Source organism: Amblyomma americanum, chromosome 1 (assembly GCF_052857255.1).
Source record: "Amblyomma americanum isolate KBUSLIRL-KWMA chromosome 1, ASM5285725v1, whole genome shotgun sequence".
Classification (NCBI taxonomy): Eukaryota; Metazoa; Arthropoda; class Arachnida; order Ixodida; family Ixodidae; genus Amblyomma; species Amblyomma americanum.
In genome coordinates this window covers 494,601,235-494,616,653 of record NC_135497.1, presented here as the reverse complement: position 1 = coordinate 494,616,653, position 15,419 = coordinate 494,601,235, and the positions used below count along the sequence as shown (strand labels likewise).

Sequence of the window (15,419 nt, the reverse complement as noted above, 5' to 3'; positions counted from 1 at the left end):
AGCGGAAATGGAACATGAAAGACGGGCAGGACGACGCCGACAACCAACACCCCCAACTTTCAGTATTTCTTTTAATGTCCTCTCCGTTTTCACAAAAATTTTCTTTTCCGTTAATGCGTCTCTGTCGTGGGCTCAAGAGCGCCTGTGGGAAATGATTTGCCACTAGGCTCCGAAAGCACAGCCCAGCGGCGTTACTGCCCGTGACAGGCAGCGTCATCTATAACAGAAAAACAGAAACTACATAGGGATACCCCCGCCGTGGTGGCTGAGTGGTTATGGCGCTCGGCTACTGACCCAGAGCTCCCGGGCTCGAACCCGACCGCGGCGCCTGCGTTTTTATGGAGGCAAAACGCTAAGGCGCCCGTGTGCTGGGCGATGTCAGTGCACGTTAAAGATACCCAGGTGGTCGAAATTATTCTGCAGCCTTCCACTACGGCACCTCTTTCTTGCTTTTTTCTTTCACTCTCTCATTTACCCTTTCCCTTATGGCGTCGTTGAGGTGTCCAACGATATATGAGACAGATACTGCGCCATTTCCATTCCCCAAAAACCAATTATTATTATTATTGTTATTATTACCATTATATTATTATGGGGATACCCATTGAGCGCTTTCTCCTTTCACTACAGCATTCCCGCTTGCTCCCGTGCGCGTTCAGAGCTCTCGCGTTGCAATTGTCGCTCCTCGCAATGCACCGTCTGCAGTGCGGCTTCAAAGCGATGTGCCAACTTGACAGCTGTTTACGGAAAGCGAACTTGATTCAAGATGACCGCAGCGGTGGCCTAGTGGTTGAGCGTCCACCTTGCATGCGAGAGGTACGGGGTTATATCCCCAGTGCCGCCGGGTACACAGCAGCGGTAAAAAACCTTCCCCTCGCTTGGTGGTGCTCAGTTTATCTGGGATGAAATGATTGGGAAATGAGCCGCCGGCCCCAGATTAATTAGATGAAAATACCTTGTACTATAAGGCCTTCCCCAAAGCTGCCCTTGCGCCATTAAATTCATAATCAACATCATTGATTAAAGGACTATATACTGCAAATTGTTGCTTTCGTGTTTTCTTCTATCAAACGATGCGTTAGACATTCGTACACATGGAGAACCCTGCGGTATTTCTGCACAACCGCAAAACTATTTGTAACTGAATTTCTTCTTTGCGCTCTTTCGGTATCGTTTTCGTCAGTCGAACGATGACTGTGACGCGTATTTCGAGTTTAAATCAAGTCAAGCATAAAAGGTCAGCTATATTGCGACGAAGGAAGACGAAGTTGGCAGTGGCCCGAGACGGAGCGCTCGCGCTAGGCCAGCGGCCATTAAACCATCTCATTGCCATCTGTCATCTCGTCTCATTCTTGGGCCGGCCGTCACGTAACAATTGGTGTGAGGTGCTGTGGACTACGCTGACGTTTCCGCGAACTGGTCGGTCTCGTGTTCGCAAAGAAGGCCGCAGCACTGGGATCGGAAGTAGCCAACAAAGGGGCCCGTCCTATCCCTGCATCCTCTTCGTGCGGCGGACGTCCTTGTTTCCTCCGCGCCGCCACGGGCATAACCCGTCTTAAGAAGATTAATCATGTACAGCTGTCGACATGTGTGCGTTGTCAAGGGGTTTCCGAGGCTTCGGGAATACACGAGATACGGCTGAGTAGGAGCCGAGTGACCATGAAACCCATTATTCCCGTAACGACTGTCTTTTTCTCTTGCGGTGTGTTCTGTAAACAACTTGAGTGATCGTCTCGTCGGCATATCTTTGTCGCGTGTGCGAAAGAGAAAACAAATGACAATATTAGGAAAGTGGTAACGGCGATGCCGTGGGTGCCGTGGGAGAGGGTGGTCGCGTTTGTGCGGCTCGTGTATTTGATCGCAACCTGTCCTTTCCCGAATGTTTAATCAGTACTCTTTCCCTAATCTGTGATTAGTTGGCGGAAACCTTAGTTTCCTTTCTCTAACCACTAATCGGTGAGATGTGTCGCTTGTAATCTTATTGGTTGCTGTCCCCGCTAAGGGCAGAGACAGAGGGTTTAAAAACAAGCGCTCTGGGTTGAACGAGGGCTGAATTCGTCTGATCAATGGTTTAGTCATATAAATAGGTTTCTCCTTGCTTCGCTTCATCTTGTTTTAGTTGTGCTGTAAATAAATAGTTAAACTTCTCCTTTCTTCGAGTAATGTGAATGTTTGCGAGTTAGAACCTCCGGGTCATCAAGAAGCCCCGATTTCATCATCAACAAGGGGTTTCCTCTCATCGCCACCTGAAGGGAGAAACTCAACTGGCGCAGTCGACAGGATCGCAACTTCTTTCTACTCGAGGCATTGGACGGAAGGTGAGAAGAGCAAGTCGGTGGGCAAGGTGTTTGTCCTAAAGGAGAAACGGGAAGCTGCGTCGAAAGACTGACGTCGAGAGCTTCAGGATCACTGGTCGTGGTCGAGTGGACGTCGGAGTCTCAAGTCAACGAGGAGCTGAAGGAGCCGGGCAACGACAAGCCATCGTGGGTTCGAGTCAGCAAGCTGCTGAAAAAGACCAGGCGTCCACATCGAAAATGCCAAGAAAAAGAACCAGGCGACCAAGTCAAACTTGGCAGAAATCAGCAAACTGCTGAGAGATGCAAGGCTCAAGTCGTCCGCATCGAGGAGCCTGTCGTCATCACTGAGGACGACGAGATCGCCAGGACAGAAATCAACCAGTAAGGTAGGAGACCTTTCTGCTTTCTCCGAATTCACCATGTCGGTGTAGTGTTTAGTGCTAGAAACGATAGCACGGAAAACGGAGATGGCTGCCGTATGGTATGATCGGGAGTGCATGATGTGACGTGTTGAGCAGGAGGAGGCAGAAAAGCTGAGTGAAATTGAAAATCTGAAACTCCAAATTGAGCTGTAAACGAGAAAACAGGCACAAATGCAGTTGAAATTAAGGCAGGGGACGAAAGTTGATGGCGAGGTCTTATTCACAGCAGTCCAATGTTTTAACTGCATGAAATTTGGGCATTCGATGATTGACTGTCCGAAAAAGCAAGAACAAGATGTTCCCGCGGTGGGGAGAGAGGTGTGCGAGCTAGTAGCTCCGGTGGAGATACCGGCGCCTGATAAACCAAGTTCCCAGTCGGAGATGACTGTTGATAAGGTCATTCAACCAGATAGGGTGGACGATCTGGCATGCCGCAACTTGGAATTCGAAGGTCAAAGTTCTGAAGCCTGTGTGGATTCAGAGACCGAAATAACAAAACGAGAATGTGTGGTTCTCCAAGAAGCACACCTGATCTAACGTTTTGTGTCGTGCCAGAACAGATCGCTGAAGGCATAGAGGCGTTAGTCACACCTGTGAAGCAGAGCGAGCAGATATAGAGCAGATCCAGTAGGCGCTGGAGTGGACTTCTCGTGAACAAAACTTCAGCATTGTGCAAGAGCATGTCGGCGCTAACTGAGGCAGCGGGAACGCGCAAGGAAGAGGTAAATCAGGATCTGATAGCGGGTACACTCCATGCAGGTAATGGTAAGCAAGCTGCCAAAGATGAGCTGGTTAGCCAGCTCGAGCTGACACTGTGCGCAGTGACAGCAGATATAGCTGTAGGTGTAGGGAAGTTGATAACACTTGAGATGCCCTTGCTGCTAGAGCAGCCAGAAAGGGTGCAGCTGCAGGAAGAAAATGAGAAAGCTGATGTCAAAGAGCATTTCAAAATTCCGCACGAATCTGTTAGCGACAAACCTGAGGCTTCAGTAGAGCTTCAGGCAGATCCGGAAGCTGCAAATGTTTCTGCAGCCGATTGAGAGTTAACAGCGACAGCTGCAAAGAGTTTCACAGCAGGTGGGGAACTCGGAGATTCGGATGCTGCATTCATACCTGTAAGTCAAAACATGAAGCATAATACCTCATTGCCAGAATAGCGGAAGCAATCTGATCAAAGTAATTGTGTGACAAGAATGCTTGAGGAGATGGTTTTCCTTCATGAGAACATCGGCTGCAAGCTCTGCAAACAGCTAGCCTCACCTGAAACCCGATGTGAAGCTGCATGCGAAGCAGCAGATCTGAGACCTTACTTTAGTGCGAGAAATTCAGAGAACGGGAGAATGCAGTCGCGACGACAGCAGCAATTTTTGTGGAGTTCAGGGAGCTGGTGAGCTCTGTCGATCTTGAGGAAGGTGACAATGCAGATCCAAAAGCGGCGGCGGCCTTTGCAACCGGCGATGTGCCGGATAATTCGAAATGTAGAGCCAATCTTGTTGACAAAGCTAAAAAGAAACATGAACTTCTGTTTCGAGTTGTAGGCGGCTAGAAATCATTTCTGCCAAGTTAGTGCACCGATCTGACATGGCGGATTCTGGACTGTCCAGATTGATGTCCTAACATTGTGTGTGTGGACTGAATTAACCGCGATGTTCGCGCGTGTGTGCGTGTTTGTAGACTGAACATCCGAGCATACATGTGCACGTGTGTGTAATTTTGTTCCGGGAAACTGTGGCTGGACTTTTATGTCACAATGACAAACAAGTGTCCGCGTGACATTCTTGGTTGGGAGGTGTGGAGTGGGCTGACCTTTCTGCGAACTGGTCATGTTCGCAAAGAAGGCCGCAGCAGTGGGGTCGGAAGTCGCCAACAAAGGGGCCCGTCCCGCCCTGCCTCCCCTTCGTGTGGCGACGTCCTTGTTTCCTCCGCGCCGTCACGGGCATAACCCGTCCTAACCATGTACAGCTGTCGACATGTGTGCGTTGTCAAGGGGTTGCCGAGGCTTGGTCAATGCACGAGATACGACTGAGTAGGAGCCGAGTGACCATGAAACCCATTATTCCCGTAACGACTGTCTTCTCTTTTTATATGTTCGGTAAAAACTTTAGTGATCGTCTCGTCGGCATATGTTTGTCGCGTGTGCGAAAGAGATAGGAAAGTGGTAACGATTGTGCCGTGGGTGCCGTGGGAGAGGGTGGTCGCGTTTGTGCTGCTCGTGTGCTTGATTGCAACCTCTCCTTTCCCAAACGTTTAATCAGTACTCTTTCCCCAATCTGTGATTAGTTGGCGGAAACCTTAGTTTCCTTTCTCTAACCACTGATCGGTGAGATGTGTCGCTTGTAATCTTATTGGTTGCTGTCCCCGCTAAGGGCGGAGACAGAGGGTTTAAAAACAAGCGCTCTGGGTTGAACGAGGGCTGAATTCGTCTGATCAATGGTTTAGTCATGTAAATAGGTTTCTCCTTGCTTTGCTTCATCTTGTTTTATTTATGTTGTAAATAAATAGTTAACCTTCTCCTTTCTTAGAGTAATGTAAATGTTTGCGAGTTAGAACCTCCGGGTCATCAAGAAACCCCGATTTCATAATTAACAACGTGTTTCCTCTCATCGCCACCTCAAGGGGGAAACTCTACTGGGGCGGAGTTCATCCCCATCCTGGTCCAGGAGCTTCGGCGCATGCGGGAGCCGTGGTCGTCGGCCGTGAGTTCTTGGTCGGCGTCGCCCGGCCGTGCCCCAGCCTTTGAGACCGGAACCGATCTCGCCGTTCTTCCCCCGCCCCGTCCACCGCCCAGACCACTAGACACGATGAACTGAACCTGACGCAAGGACTCGAACCCACCGACCCTAGACGCTGCCCACACGTGACGACACCGTTCCCCTGCCCATGCCGTTCGGCGCGTCCTGGGGCCCCGGCCGTAGGCTCCTGGTGACCTACGGCCAGGTAGCTTCGCGTGCCAGGAATCATTCAGCCATCTCCTTCATCGTGGCGGCCAGCACCTCACCACTCCCTGCTTTCTGTCCCGCGATCCTCTGAAGCCCAGCGCCCCTTCGCGCGTCTCTTTGTCACCGATCGGGACGATCGCTCGGTGGCCCCGGGTAGTGTGACGAAGACGAAGTTGGCAGTGGCCCGAGACGGAGCGCTCGTGCTAGGCCAGCGGCAATTAAACCATCTCATTACCATCAGTCATCTCGTCGCATTCCAATGTTTTTAGATCTAAAAGCTGGCCGTCACGGCTGGCCGTCATGTAACAATATAATTGCTGAGAGGTCATTTTTTGTCATTCCATGTCTTGGAAGAAGATTGATTAAATGTCGTAGTAAATTAAAACTACATATAAGCAATTATTACTGTTTTTCTAGTAAATCATGTGACCAAAGCATCATCTTGACGTCACAATCGTTCCATCGATGAAACCGATACCGAAACAGCATGAGAGAAGTAATGCAATTAAAAATTATTTATCGGTTGTAGGCAAATACCGCATGATAATCCATGTATTCTAATGTTTAACGCATCGTTCGACAGAAGAAAACGCGCGTTAAAGTTAGGTGTCTATGGTTCTTTAAAAGTTAAAACCTAATTGATCGCGTATGCTCTGTGGAGTAGACTGATGACAACGACGAAGCACAACTGAACGGGGAATGCTTTTCACGTGTCAGTGATCAAATTGTGTACAACGTGTATCTTGAAGTCAGTGTCATTTCGTCACATGCTCAAAATACCGCATGTAAAGTACCGCTAGACGAGGCGTCACACTCGATAGATGTCCTCTTTTGTCGAATATGTGTCATATGCTTTAGCTGTTTTAATATAGAATCGTAGAGTTATGGTGTACTGTCGGAGTGAAAGTTCACGGCGTGCGAAAAAAATTCTCGATGGCCACGGTGCGTTGTAACAATTTCCAGATACGTTTTTTGCACCTTCATTGGGAAACGCTGCACTGCTCCTTCTCACGCGCCTTCTCTCTCACCTGTTTGCTCTCTTTTTATACCTGACTTCTCCATCGCCCGGTTTTACATTACGCGGATACTTTCGCTTTTCTGTCCGCGCTAAACGACTGCGGCAGCACCGCGTTTTTACATTCATGAAACGCATCAACAAAGTTTTCATTTGGGTGTGTTTTTGCTAAGTATTATTTGCCCAAGAGCGTGGCACGGACTCGGAGCCCAGGGCATGCTATCCACTTAAAAGCCTGGGCTGGTACGAGACTCGCATGATCCATCCATTGGGGTTACTGCAAAAGTTTCGAGGCAGAAAAAAATGCTGGCGAAATCAAAAGAAAAAAGCTCTGCGCAGTGATGCCATGCGTTCACGGCATTTCACAAAACCTGATGAAAATGAGGTTGTGTGACCCGTCATTCAACAGGGAACGAGCGCATGCCCTTAGCAGAGTTCAAAGTAACTCTCTACTCACCCCACTAATGCTCTGCCAGTTCGGATGGCGTTTCACAGCTCGCTGTCCGAAATGTTCCCAGATCTCGGCAGATACAGAGCACATTCCTTATTCGTGTAACGTTGCCATTGCTTTCACCCAGTCCTTCCTGGAGACCTTGGCTTTACTCGGGCTAGGCAGGTGAACAAGGGCCCTTAGAACATCAAGCACCCTTTTTCACAAGGCCTCCTCCTCTCTACCAAACAGTTTATTTCTGAAAGTGTCAGGGAAACAATTTACCGGGCTTTGCAGAGAACTGCCCGTACTGGGAAATGCGCCAGCCATTTTTGTAACTTCCAATAGTTTAACATCCAATTCATTTGTTGAAAATAAGATAGAAGGGTTAAGTAATTGCTATAATCACTTCATTCCCAGTTTACGGGGATATACTGGCCTATATTTAGCCGTGCATATTAATTAAGTAACCAAGTGTATCTTTTGATTAGAGAGAGTCACGTGTGCAGATGAAAGCCATAAGAGTCAGTTGCTACTTTTCTGTGTACTCATTTCTTGTGACCAAAGCCCTCTGCTGTTGAACATGTCATCAGAAGTAGAATCTCGTTTGGCCACGGCGGCCGCATTTAGGGGGAGAGGGGGGAGAGGCGCTAAGATGCCTGTGTGTTGGGATGCCAGGACACGTTAATTTTCCCCACGAGACTGAAATCAATGGAAAGCCCTCTACTAGGTGAGAACGATTAGGCAAATAACTTCTGAATAAACATCAACTTGTGTCCACTTGTGTGAGACAGCATAGCGCAAAACAAGCACTTGTTTGTGGCAGCATTTTGCACCGCCGAAGTGACCGCAGTCATTTGCTGGTGTAATCGTTACTGGTAAGTACCAGTAAAATAAATACAAGGCTGCACAAGCAAACATTTTATTCTGCGTTCTCATATCTCTTTTACGGTAAAAACATCCTGGGCATAAACTAGCCGTCAGCTATTCGAATAAGCCAATAACCGTGTTTGTCTGAAATATCGCCCGTTGTTGCAGGAGTGCCTCCATTTAGATTTCCTGCACTCTTGTTTTCTCTAATTTGCTCTGATGACCTGTAAATAGCGTGTCGTCTAACATGTAGTCGTTCGCTAATGACTGCGTAATCTTTCGTCTCATTCGTAAGCGCGCTAATGCTTCTGCATTACAGAATTATCCCCGTCTCTTTGAATATTGGTATAACAAGTGCTCATTTGCTATCAACACTAACACGACATCATTAGTCTCTCTACAGCAGGCATTATTTCTCCGCAGCTAACTGCCGTATAATCAGGTTGATTATGGCTCCAGCACCCTCGTATATATTTTGAGGTCTTAATGTATCTCACAACCCTTCCTGGTTTGACTACTTATCTACAGCAGACGGTAGCCGAGCTGTTGGCTTTGTATACCACCACTTCTTGCCTGTTTAAATATTCTTCGACCAAACCTAGAACACGCTCGCGTAATCTGGGACACGCATCAGTTATTCCTTTTCCTTGAATCAGTGCAGAATCACGCAGCCAGGTTTATTTACTCCGAATACAGCTGTATAGATTGGCCGGTCAAAGGTGAAATCTAAAGCTAGTCTGTAATAAATGAATCATCTCTATTACAGTCCTCCCAATTGCAGCCATACGGCTAGAACGAAAAACCATGCAGCTTTATCAAAAATGTGGCAGTCTACAAGAACTCACCAATCGGAGATCTGCAATCTAATCAATTTTACTTGGACTGAAATTTGGTTTTAAAGTAAAAAAAACTTCCTAGAGTTAAGCTTTCGAGACTTGTGCATTCTTCAGAGAGAGTTGGTTTGAATTAGCCGAGTTTGCGGCAGGTAAGGTCGATATAGTGCATGCATGGATAGAGGACGATAGAGCTGGCACAAGCATATTTAGAGACATTTTATCCATGTTACGAAGCACCCTGACACGCAAATAGCTATTTGCGTGTCATGCACTGTTCCCACTTCGAGTTATTGATCAATTCGCTCTCGCCCTACCATAAGCTTGCCGTCCCGGTTAGCTCAATTGGTAGACCGACTGCTCCTGTGAAGCGGTGGCCCAGGGTTCGAACCCCGTACCAGGAGGAATTTTTTCTCTAACTTCGAAGTTTCTGAAAAATCTGTGTGGCTTTCCTTTGAAGCCGTGTGGCTGCGCTTGGGTGGATGGCGATGAATAATTACTCCCTTATCACAAATAGCTATTTGGTTTTGCTTTTCTACTTCGCGCACGTTCAGCTACGTACTTAAATAGCTTCGCCTCTCTTTTCGAGAATGCTTAGGTACTTGGCTTTGGCCTGTTTTTTTCGAACACTTTTGAGTACTTGGCCTAGCTTCTCTCTTAAGACCCCGTTTGGACACTGGGCTTTGGCGCTTTATGACCAGCACCACCACTGGCGGTGCAGTCCTGCACGTTCAGCTCGGATATCAACAAGCTTTCGAATTTCTCGTCAGTATGAAAAATATCCAATTCCGCCGGCAGGACAAATCTACGAGCATCCCACAGCACACACTTTTCACGAACATCCGTCACGGACACCTGTTTTTCGCACGTCGTCAACGCGGCATTGAACTCCGCCCCTGCGCCTTTTGAGGATAGGAAATGGCGCAGCAACTGTCTCATGACTCGGTGGACACCAAACCGCAGCCACCGCTGGCGCTGCGAGGACAAGGTGGAAAGGAAAGACGAACAGCAGAGCCTCAGTGGCAAGAAGTGGAAGGGTACGCAGGAAGGTAGCTGCGAAAGAAGGAAGAGACAAAGAGGTGCCGCAGCTTGCCGAGGATCCGGCGGATCCCTCCCCTACTTCACCTATTTCTCCATTCCTTCTTTCTTTATATACTTTGTCTATTTCCCTCATGACGTGGTTCTGCGTCTGCTCAAAGCTACATGGTGGACTGCGACTGACGTCCTCAGCACTGTAATCGCATAAGTTGCCCTCCGTGTACCCGCTTTCGCAGTGTCAACATTATAAGTGACATTAAACTACTGGGTAGTTGGCAAAGTTAACTTCGGAGACAACGTAAACAGACACTACAGAATAAACGAGGAACAACATTTTTTGAAACTCGTTTAGGTAACATCTCGAGCATGCAGTGGATCCTGCAGAAAAGCCCCGAGACTTTGAAAGCCCCATGCTTTACTGAAGGCGCTTACAAATAATGATGTTTGCTAGTTTGGCAACATTGTACTACTGGGTCTCCGCCCGCCGCGGTGGCTCAGTGATTAGGTTTGCCGGCTATCCAGCTAGAGTACTCGGGTTCGAGCGTGACCACGGCGGCCACATTTCCATTGAGACGAAAGGCGCCCGTGTGCTTTCCCTCATTCCCGTCTACAGGATAGAGTGAGTCGTGGTGGTGAGAGCTGCCGGTATGTTTTGAGGAAAGGAACGGCGCAGGAACTGTGTCCATTCACAGTACACCTCAAAGTGTAAAGCATTGCTCGTAACGGGCGTTATGGCTACCGTTGTACTCCCTAAATGGCGTTTATACAGCTAACACAGCTTTCGCTGTAAAAACCATTCGCATATTACTCACAATGACATGTACAGCGTCTTTTCCAGATGTATCACAAATTCCCAAGAGGCAAGCCGCTGCTCAAGAAGTGGATGATTGCTATAAAAAGAGGTCCAGGCCCTAAGTTCGTAATAGATCAGTCAACTAAGTATGCTTCAGACATTTCAAGCCCGATCACTTCGTCTGCAACATAGCAAGCCGACGATATTTGCTGAACGAAAATGCTGTGCCTTCGCAGTATCTGTTTTACATCATCAGCCTGACTGCTCCCACTGCAGGCCTAAAGCCTCGTGGTATCTCTCCAATTCTCCCCATCCTGTGCCAGCTGGGGCTACCTTATCATTGGAAACTTAATCTAATCCGCCCATCTAACCTTCTGCCGCCCCCTGCTACACTTGCCCTGGAATCCACTCCGTTACCCTTAAAGACCAGCGGTTATCTTCCCTTCGCAGTACATGCCCTGCCCAAGCCCATTTCTTCATCTTGATTTCGGCTACGATGTCAATAACACGCGTTTGTTCCCTCATCCACTCTGCCCACTTGATTTCGTTTAACGTTACGGCTTTCAACGTGCTTTCCATAGCTCGCTGCGTTATCCTCAGTTAAGTAGAACCCTTTCCGTTAGCATCCACATTTTTGCCCCATAGGTGGGTACCGGCAAGATACAGCTGTCGTATACAATTTCTTGAGGAATATTAATAAACTACTCTTCATGATCAGAGAGCCCACCAAATGTGTTCCAGAGTTTTCTTCTAGTTATTTCCCTCCCGTGATCCGGATCTGCAGTCTCTATCTGCTCTAAATAAACGTATTACAGCTTTCAAACCCTCGCTGCCAATCGTAAACTGCGGTTCACTTCAGGCACGAAATTTAGTTCTTGCATAGTAAATTTTAGACCCACCGTTCTGCTCTGTGTGTCTAATTCATGATGAATCTTCGATCGCGAAAGACTGGTGCGTAAATGCAGACACAACACAAGCGCTGACTCGCAAATGAAGTTATTGAAGTCAACAGGGAATATAGATACATGTAAAAGAACACTACAAACCACAAAATTACCAATAAGCATACAGCGCAACATATATTCCCTGTTCTCTTCAATAAACTTCAGTTGCGATTCAGCGCTTTTTGGGTCTCCTTTGAGGTCCCTGCCTTTCACGCCGGTAGATTCACCATGACACCGTATCAACTTCCCCAAGTTTATATTTTTCTGCAAATAAGTCATTGATCATGCTTCGCAGTTCATGCCCACAGTGACTTAGCAAGGCAATTCCATTAGGGAATCGCAGATTATGATGGTGTTTTAAGTCTAGAGTCTGACGGAAACCCATCTGGTCGGGATGATAAATGACGAAAGTAGTAGGCGCCGACCAAAAGAAAAAATGGGATGACGTCTCGGTTCCCCCAGGGGAGCCTTGTTCACAATGAGCCATAACGTAGCTTCGTCGTTTATTTAGGGTAGGGCGGGGTAAAATGAGACATGGAGCAAAATGAGACATGTCTCGTCTAGCGACATCTAGCGTAAAATCATTTAGATTAAGTAGGCCTCTTAAACCACGATTAGGTGCCGCTAAGTGTCCACTAAATACGTGTTAAAAACGGCGGGAATCTTGCGTTGCCCACTTCCGGAATGGAATGGAATGAAAAACTTTATTGGTTCTTCATATATTAGCGAGTTGAGGACGAAGTCTTCAATCTTGATAACTTTGGGTCCTCTTCAGCCTTGGGTGGGCCCCTAGTCCAGGGCACCACTGAGTCGGGCCACCTCGCTTGCGTGTGCTATGAGGGCCCTTTGGACCCCTAGCTAGCAGCTGGGGAGCCGGCTCTCCCATTGCTCCGCACTTGGTGTTGTATGTTTGTGGAATGTCTTGTTTCACTCGCATTCCCATGTGATGTGATATAGTGTTGGCCTTGATCCGCACCACGGGCATACGGCGCAATATTGTGTGGGGAACATCCTGCTTAGTATGTAAAGATTTGGAAAGGAACCCGTCTGCAGTCTACGCCATCGTGCGGCTTCCTCCTTCGTCAACGCTTTGTGTGGTGGGGGGTATTGGAATCTTAGCCCTCTATATAGGTTTAGCAGCTGTAAATAACTGTCCCCGCAAGTAATCTGAGGCTCTCCCGGGGGGACTGAGGTGCCCGCTCGAATGGTTAAGCCTCGAGCTAAGCTGTCCGCCCCTTCATTGCCCTGAATCCCTGCGTGGCTTGGTATCCAGATTATGTTGTGTGTAGGTTGTCTTTCATAGAGCGGTGCTCTACTAAGGATCTTGAGTGCCGTGCTGCTTATTCTACCCCTGATATAGTTTCGGCACGCCTCTTGTGAGTCTGTTAGGATGTTGAGAGATTTTCCTAACCTGTATCCTTCCTCTGCTGCCAGCGCGACAGCTATTTTCTCTGCTTCGGTTATGTCTGATACCGCTGCCGTGAGACTCGTGATTAGTTTGCTTTGATTATTAGCAACTACCGCTACTGCGTGTTTCCTGTGTTCTTTTGGATAGAGGGAAGCATCTGTGTAGACTGTGTTGTCTCTCTGCCCCATCGTTTTTTCGTAGAATTCTGCCCTAGCCTGTCTCCTGCTGGTATGGAGATTGGGGTCCATATTGCGGGGGACAGGTTGTATGCGTAGTTTCTTCCTTAGCAGGCCCGGTATTATTGCCCTACTACTTTGCGGTTTTTCTATTTCCCAACCCAGCTTTGTCAGGAGCGCCCTTCCTGTTGTTGTGTTACTGAGCATTCGCGCTTGTGCCTTGAGCTGGCATTCTTTTAGTTCTTCAAACGTGTTGCTGATTCCCAGTTGCATCAGCTTGTCATTTAATGTGTTTCTTGGGAGATGAAGGGCTGTTTTGTATGCCTTCCAAAGGATTGCTTCGGCTTGTTCTCTTTCGGCTTTGATGGTTACATGGTACGGCAGGGAGTATGTGACCCGGCTGACCACCAGGCTGTTGACCAGCCGGAGGGTATATTCCTCTTTCAATCCGTATCGCTTGTGCGCAACTCTGCTGATCATGCGGCCCACTTGTCCCGCTGCTCTACTCAGCAGGTAGAGGGTGTGGCTGCACCTCCGGCTGCCCTGCAGCCACATGCCGAGGATCCTGATCATTTTCTGTTCCGGAATGTTTTGGCCTTCGATTTTTACTTCGAGTGGGGCATCTGTTGGGTGCCCGCTCTGAGGAGCTCAGACTTCTCCGTGGAGCATCTGAGGCCTCTTTTTGCGTATATTCCTCGATTCAAGCGGCGGCTTTCTGTAGCGCTTCTTGCTTGTCCCCTAGTGATCCTTCGGTGGTCCAGATGGTTATGTCATCTGCATACATGGCATGACTGATTCCCTGGACTTCGTTGAGCTTCTTCGCAAGGTTGACCATGGCGATGTTAAAAAGTATCGGCGAAATTACCTATCCCTGCGGAGTGCCCTTGTATGGCGTTTGAAAGGTGTAACTCCGCAGGTCTCCGAGGCCTACTGTCGCTGTTCTATCTGTGAGGAAGCTTCTGACGTAGTCGTACTTTCTTCCCGCAGTTGGTAGTGTTGAGTCCTTCCATAATGGCGGCGTGGGAGACGTTATCAAAGGCCCCTTTGATATCAATGGCCATGACGACGTTCTCCCCGTTTTTCGGCATTGTTTCGAGTACCTATTCTTTTAGTTGTAGCAGGATGTCTTGGGTGGAGAGGTTTGCCCGGAAGCCGAACATGGTGTTGGGGTACCATCCTCCGTCTTCTAGGTGCGTTTGGATTCGTCGGGTCACGATTCTCTCAAACAGCTTGCCGAGGCACGATGTGAGCGAAATTGGTCTGAGGTTTTCAATTCGGAGTTTCTTGCCGGGCTTGGAATCATGACCACCACGGCGTGTTTCCACTCCGCTGGTACTGTTCCTTCTTCCCATGATTTGTTGAGGTAGAGGGTGAGTTGGTCTACTGCTTCTTCACTTAGGTTTCGTATTAGCGAGTTGCGAATCTTGTCCGCCCCTGCCGCCGTGTTCTTCGTGGTTGCTCGTACGGCTTCGACAAATTCTTCCCTTGTGATGGGCCGGTCTGTTGTGGGGTTCGCCTCTCCTTGGTAGTCGACTTGATAGCCGTCCACCGAGTCTTTCCCATAGCATTTTTCTCGTACTGCTTGGAGTAGCTAATCTTCGGTCCATTCATATTGGTGAATTAGTCTCTGAATAGATTTGCTGCTTTCTGTTTTGCTTTTGCTTGGGTCCATTAGTGTTCTGAGGATCTGGCACGTTCTAGCTGTGCTGAGGGTGCCATTCAGTGAGGTACTAAACGGTTGCCACCCCTGTCTCGCTAGCTGCGTTGCATTTTCCTCAGCTTGCTGTGTTATTTCAGCAATTTTCTTCTTTAGTGTCCGATTTAGTTTTTGGCGCTTCCAGCGCTTGGTTAGGCCCCGTCGTGCCTCCCATAATCTGAGGAGTCGCTTGTCCACTTCCGGCGCTTCTTCTGTTCGATCTACCTCTTTGGTGTAGAGGTCTCTAATTTGCTTGAGTTGTTGGCTCCATTCTTCTACTGAAGCTATATCCCCTTTTAGCTGTTTGCAGTGAATTCGGAAGGCGTCCCAGTCTGTTATGGTTGCCTTACCATTTTCCTCTTGATGCTTTCTGCTTCCGTGCTGATCCTAATGATGTAGTGATCGCTTCCCAGATTTTCTTGCAAGTTTTCCTATTCCACTTGCTTGGCGCCCCTGACAAAAGTTAGGTCGGGACATGTGCCCACACTGACGCTATTCCCCTGTCTAGTAGGTTGGCCTTCATCTGTGAGTAGTTCGCAGCCTATAATTTCTGCTGCT

The 15,419-nt window shown here is 48.3% G+C and overlaps 1 protein-coding gene across 1 annotated transcript in view; it reads right to left on the bottom strand.

Annotated features, from left to right (window-relative positions):
* The window catches only part of LOC144116101 (Golgi-associated plant pathogenesis-related protein 1-like), a 142,731-nt gene that overhangs the window by 16,000 nt on the left and 111,312 nt on the right, over positions 1-15,419 (bottom strand). The window lies entirely within an intron of this gene.